This window comes from Quercus suber, unplaced genomic scaffold (genome assembly GCF_002906115.3).
Source record: "Quercus suber isolate HL8 unplaced genomic scaffold, Cork oak 2.0 scaffold_1128, whole genome shotgun sequence".
Classification (NCBI taxonomy): domain Eukaryota; kingdom Viridiplantae; phylum Streptophyta; class Magnoliopsida; order Fagales; family Fagaceae; genus Quercus; species Quercus suber.
The window spans coordinates 85,632-91,346 of NW_027070532.1; the positions used below are offsets into that span (position 1 = coordinate 85,632).

Genomic DNA, 5,715 nt, shown 5'->3' on the forward strand with positions numbered 1-5,715 from the left:
TAGTGAAACATTTTCTATGTTTTTAATTTAATTATTAAAATGTTTTCTATAATTTAGACATGTTTTAATTATTCTCCACTTTACTATACAACGTTTGAACTTAGATAATTTCTAACCCAGAGGGTTGGCCGAGTTGGTTGGGCACTCGGTTTCAAGGTGCTTATACTAGGTTCGACTGGGTGTACTCCCTAGTTTGAGTCCAGCTACTTGCACTTTGAAAAAATTATCTAGGCCACTAATTTACCCTATTATGAGCCCACCCGTCGAAATACTATAAATAAATACTATCACCTCATTATAAACTGTTATTAATTAACAACATACATATGTATTACCATTATCCATTACATGACACCTTTTATAATAAAGAGGATGATAAACATCTAAGTTGCACCTAGTGTGGAAGCATACTTGTGGCCACTGTAACAGCTAAATTCTATTAGTTCTTTCACAATATAAACAATTATGATGCTTCTACACATGTAACTCAACTGGTACTTTATAATGTTTTCAACAGATGTATTCAAGATTTAAATAACACCAATATAATAAGTGACGATGATAAATATCTAAGTGGCGCCAAGTGTAGAAGCATTGCCAACGTTCACAAACTCTTGAGCCGGAACCTCCTCCAGCACCTTCAACTGCTCATCCATCCTCCTATCCCTAGATGCCTTTGCCTTTGCCTTTGCCTTTGCATCGTCATAGGACAAGTGTAATCCGAAAAATAAATAGAAAACCATAGAATTCCAGTCCATATGCCAAACCTTAGGTACGATGCTTTATCTATAGACCCAAGTAGAAAAAAATTAATAGCAATGGATGCTGAAGGGAGCCATGGAACCAATGGTACACCCCAAAGTCTTGGATTTCTTGCATGTGGAACAAAAAGCCGAAGCCCCATTGTTCAACAAACCAAATTGGCACAGTTATTGTGTATCCAATCCAACCATCACTTTGGGCCCAATAAACAGCAGTCCCAAATGAAGACCCTAGTATAAGAACAAGACACACAATGAGCTTAATACGATTCACTTGTGTTGTCACCCCACTAACATAGTAGCGCCTTACAATAAGCGCAACAGCTACAAGCATAAAAATGAACAGTGTAGACACTGAGAGAAGGTTTGCAAGAATGGTAAGCGGTGTGAAAAAGGCAATGATTGCGGTTGCTACAAGCATGATAGCCGTGGCATTAATGGGTGTTTTAGTCCTTTCATGGACATTAGCTAAACAATGAGGCATCATGTGTGTACGTGCAATATGTTTAAGATACCGAGCTTGACCAACAGCTCCAACAAGCAGAACTGAAGTCATGCCTTTTAATGCTCAAAGTGCGACTATATACTTAGCACAACCCATACCTACGGCTTGAAATGCTACCGAGTATGGAGCATCTTTATCAACATTAGCGTACTGTTGCATAAGGCATAGCGTCATAGCTAGTAAACAATAGGCGGCCAATGTGGTTATAACCATTGAGCCAACAAGTCCAATCGGGATGTCTCTAGCTGGATTTTTAGTTTCCTCAGCCATAGTTGAAACAGCATCAAATCCAACATAGGCGAAGAATAGTACAGCTGAAGCTTGGAACATGCCTCGAGCACCAAAAGGAGCAAATGGGGTGTAGTTTTTGGGATTGGCTTTTGTAAGACCGGCAATGATGATAAAGATGATGACAATGAGATGAACAATTGAGGCGACATAAATGAAACGTGATGAGGCTTTGGTACTTGTGACGGCGAGGATACAGATGATGAAAATGACAACAACAGCAATGGGGTCTAGTGATTGGTAGTCGCTTGGGAGCGAATGGACTACGATGCGGAAATCGTCAGGTTGGTGGTTGCAGAGAGTGGCAAAATATGATGTCCATGAACGTGCAACAGCAGCTTCACCGATCACATATTCGATGATAATGTTGCCGGCTGCAATGAAGGCCACAAAATCTCCAAGCTCTACCCTTAGGTAGGCAAATGAACCTCCTACAATATAGTAGCGTTTTGTGTCAATTACCACCTATGTAATACAAGAATTATTTTTAAAACCTTTTGAGCTTAGGTTACATTTTCATATCAAGTGGCTAATAGTTTTTGGTGTGGCGTACGTACGTACCATGTCACTATTCTAAACATACCTAATAATATTCGAGCATTATTGTGTCGCATGGAAATTGAACTCCATTGTTGCATTTTCCTGCTAATTAAGGTTTTGGATATTAATTATATTGTTATTTAATGCTATTTGGAATCCTTTAGGACCATAAAATTACTATTTCTTTGTTTATTACTCTTTTGGTAAGTCACACAATCCTTCACCTTGGTCTTATGATATGCATATGGATGTTTTTATTAATTTGTTGATTTGCTTACTTGTTAAGAGTGGATAAATGTACAGTTGTATTTTTTTTTTTTTTTTTTGAGTTAAATAATTAGTTGTTCGTGAAGAATGGGATTTATTTATACCAATAAGTTAAATTGTACCTAAACAAATAAGTTAAATTGTAGGAAAGAACTACTCATAGGTGGTAAGTTAAAATCTTAAAATAATATATAGATACCCCTCCCCCAATTATTCATATTTCCAATGTAACCTTCTTAAATTGGATTAATTTTTATTTTATTACTTTGACCCTCTTATTCTTAAAGATCTAATTTCACCCGAGTACCAAATTTAAATCTCATTAAGAGATGTTGGACAATGGTATATTTTTTACAATTGCTATTTTCATGAATTTTATAGACTTTATTGTTTACCGTTGATTATGAAAATCTGAATATAGATATAACCATGTAATTTGATATAAATAGTGAACAGGTCAGCCCTAGACATTTTGGGCCCTTAGACAAGAACTAAAATGTGACTTTTTTTTTCATATTTATGTATTGATTAAATTAATTTTTTATTATAATTTTTTTATTTAAAATCTATTTTTCTTGCCTTTTGAGATACAAATTGACTAATTAAATTCTTGTATTTAAGTTCTTCTCTAACATCTCATTTTCAATCGATAATATAGTTAATCTACTTAATCTTTCTTGGAACATTTTCAATCTTAGATATGATTTTATTAATTTTAATTTTGAAAAACTTATTTCTGCAGAAGTAACATAAATAGGTATTGTTAGTAAAATTCTATAAGCAATGCATGTATTTAAAAATGAATCTAACCTTTTTTATATAATTTAGTATGTAAATTGGAGTATATTCTTTTATTTGCAAAATTTCTTTTAAGACTTTTAACTCTGAAAATAAATCTAAACCATTAATATCATAATAAATATCATGTTTGTTTTAAGACAATATTTTTGCAAACTATCATCATCTAGTGATTTCAATTTCAGGAAGTTAAATAGAAAATCAAAAATATCTTCATATATTTGAAATTGTTCAAATCTATTCTCAATTGAACTAGTTGCTTTATCTATTATTTATATATAAGTAATAATCAATTCTAAAAGATTCTTTAGCAGATCATGCTGTCTCATTATGAACATTTCATTAAATTGTTTCTTTCTATGAATTATATGTTCCTCATAAAATATAGGTTCTATTTCCATTTGCAATTTTTTTAGATGAATTCATAGCAAATGTAAATCCATTCTCTCTATATCCTTTAAAATAAGAAATGAGACCTTTTAATTAATTGTAAATTTTTACTGTAGGGACCAGGTTCAGGCCTCCCAGTGTATTACGGGAATGGACTCAAGCCCAGCTGGCCCTGCAATTGATTTGTAGAGAGCAGGGTCAAGAACTAGGTCCTAGTAAGGGGTGCAACGACCACGCGTGGTAGTTCTCAGATGAACGTGAACAATGATGCTCCTCGACCTTTCTCCGGCGAGCTTGCTGTTCTTATGACTTCCTCCCTTTTTCCCTTTTTCCAAAAAAAAACCCCCTCCTTAAGAGGGATCCCTTACATTATATACTCCTTTCCCCATTGATCACAGCTCTACATTTGTTGAGCAACCAGACCACCACTTGAGTACCTGTCCCATCAGCCACCTTCCCGTTCTTCCTGTGGGTTGCGGCAACCAAGGCAACACTGTTCTGTAATCTCCTCCTCATTAATGCGGCCAGGACGTTAGTTGAGGGCATTTAATGTGAAGGTGACAGCTCGCCTTAGACTTGCTCCTTCACCGTGCTCCCGTTGTCGACGCGTGGCGCTTGCCCTTTCCTTCTCGGATATTTAAAAAGACCCCTCTTTGGTAGTAGGGTGCTCGTGTATTTCTGAGGTCTCGAATGTCCGAGGACGGGGTCGTCCTCGAACCTGTTCCTTGGGGGCTAGACATCGTACTTTTATCCTCGAACCCCACATGCATCCTCGGCATGGGCCTCTGGGCCTGGTTTGAAGTGGGCCGAGGCTGCCTGACTTTTTAGCCCCACATTTACTAATAAAGTTGACAGCAAATAATATATTATACCAAATAGTCATACCCAATAAGAACTGAAAACTTTCAATTTTAATTTCTACTATCCCTTCTTTTTCAAAATTTTGAGCCCCTTCCACTTGGGGACCTTAGGCAATGGCCTAATTGGCCTAGTGGAAGGGCCAGCCTTGATAGTGAAGATGAAGTGATCAGTAGTATACAAACCACTTGATCATACGATGGACATAAAAACTAGATTTTTTATCATTTTTAATGGGGGAAAAAATTGTAGGATCAAAAAGCTTTTACCTGCTACAGGGATCTCCACGGCAAACTCAGTGTAACCGAAAACAGAAAGCAAGGCAGAAATTCCAGAAATAACATAAGATAACACAACAGCACGACCAGCATGTGACTGGGTCTCAAGACCAGTGAGCACCAAGATACCAGAACCAATAACAGCGCCCATGCCAAACCAAATGAGATCCCACCAAGTCAGTGTCTTCTTCATCTCATGCTGGCTCTCAGCCTTCACTTTCACCAGCTCCGTTTGGTCAAGTGATCGGCTCATAATCCGGTCCAACAACCGGTGTGGTATTTCCATTAGTGCTTGGAAATAGTTGCCCCAACTCTGGAATGAGTTCTTGGGGAAGTCATGAAAACCATTTATTGACGCTTCAGTCCCAGCCATTCTAGTAATATGCACAAAAAATGAAAGTGGGTCCAATTTGAATGAAAATTTTGGATGCAGAATACAGGCATAATATTGTTTTTTTTTTTTTTTATTGTCATATAGTTTGAACAAGTTGCAAGTCAACGGAAACAGTCATATTGGATTCTTATGTGAGTGAAGCAAATGACTGCATATTCTTTCTTATTTTATTGTAGCTTTTGCTTTCTAAGGCAACAAAAAAAATGCAAAAATGATAACAGTTGAACTCTTCTTTTCCTAAAAATGATCAAAAGTTTAAGAACCATAAGAATAAGAGAAAACTAAAACATATCAACCTGATTTGAAGAACCTCTATTTTCAAAGATTTTGCCAGCGAGCATGTTCAGAAGCTTTATAAATACACTGAAACTTCAAAGTGGGAGATAAATCCGAGAATCATAACTTTATAAGACGTTGATTCCTACTGCAAAACGTAGACCCTGTACATGTTTTTTCTACAGAAAAACATAACTGACCTCTGTCCCTTGTGCCACTAAGGCAGATACCAAACAGCTGGAAAAATTCCGTTGATAATAGCAGCGTCACAAAGCAACTAATCTCTATAACTTTTAAAGACAATAGACAAAGGATATTCACACAATGACAATCAATTTAACCCCATCAAAGAATGACATT

The 5,715-nt window shown here is 36.3% G+C and overlaps 1 pseudogene; it reads right to left on the reverse strand.

Moving 5' to 3' along the window:
* Positions 1 to 422: 422 nt before the first annotated feature.
* Positions 423 to 5,111, reverse strand: LOC112021759 (cationic amino acid transporter 1-like; annotated as a pseudogene).
* Between the last annotated feature and the right edge of the window lie 604 nt (positions 5,112 to 5,715).